Here is a 901-nt window from a genome sequence, read left to right as displayed (position 1 = left end):
TCATTATGCATATTTTTTGGAATAAGTTCTTAATTTTTAAAATAATATTTGCTCATTGTTATAGTGTTTAAAAGTTATTATTTAATTATTAAAAAAATTACTTTTAAATTTAAAGATTACTATAAAAAATAAATTAAACACCAAATGAAAGATATTATAAAATTGACTTTTCAAAATATTCTTAATATTAATAAAGAAAAGAATTTTTTTATAATCAATATAATAATTAAATAATAATTTAAAAATTTTGGATAATTTTGTGAACGAAAATCTATTATTTATAACTATAAAGTTAATTTTCCTTAATAAATTTATCAATATTTTAAATATTTTTAATAAAAATGGTAATTTAATCTAAAAATATTGTAATGAAGATTTAAATTTGTATCTTTTATGATATTTAAATATTTTTTGACTAAACTACTTTTTTTAATTACATATATCTTTTTTATTTTTTAACATCTTTAATTTTATTTGTTTATTTTTTTAAAATATCAGACCATTTAACAATTTATGTTTGATCAAATGAGTTAATAGTTAAGTTCGTCTTTGAAAAATTACCCATTCTTCGAGTTAGTCCTCAAAACGCAAGTTAAATTGGTCCTTCCATTAGTTAGATGATAACGGCTGATAACATGTTACATTAAGTGTCACGTGGCATGATGACGTGGTAGGCCACGTGTCACAATATCATTGGTTGATGTGTGAGGTCAGTGACACCTAACATTCCACGTGTCATTTGACGTGTAAAAAAATTATTTATAATCAAAATAGTCTTTAAAAATTTAGACGTAAGTCATTTTCATTTTTAAAATTTTAAAAGTTAATCAAATTAGTCCTCATATATTTTTTTATTTTTTCATAATATTAAATTTAAAGTATTTTTAATAGTACTAACTTT

This window comes from Arachis duranensis, chromosome 1 (genome assembly GCF_000817695.3).
Source record: "Arachis duranensis cultivar V14167 chromosome 1, aradu.V14167.gnm2.J7QH, whole genome shotgun sequence".
NCBI lineage: Eukaryota > Viridiplantae > Streptophyta > Magnoliopsida > Fabales > Fabaceae > Arachis > Arachis duranensis.
The sequence above is the reverse complement of the archived record's forward strand: the minus strand, read 5'-3'. Positions refer to the sequence as shown.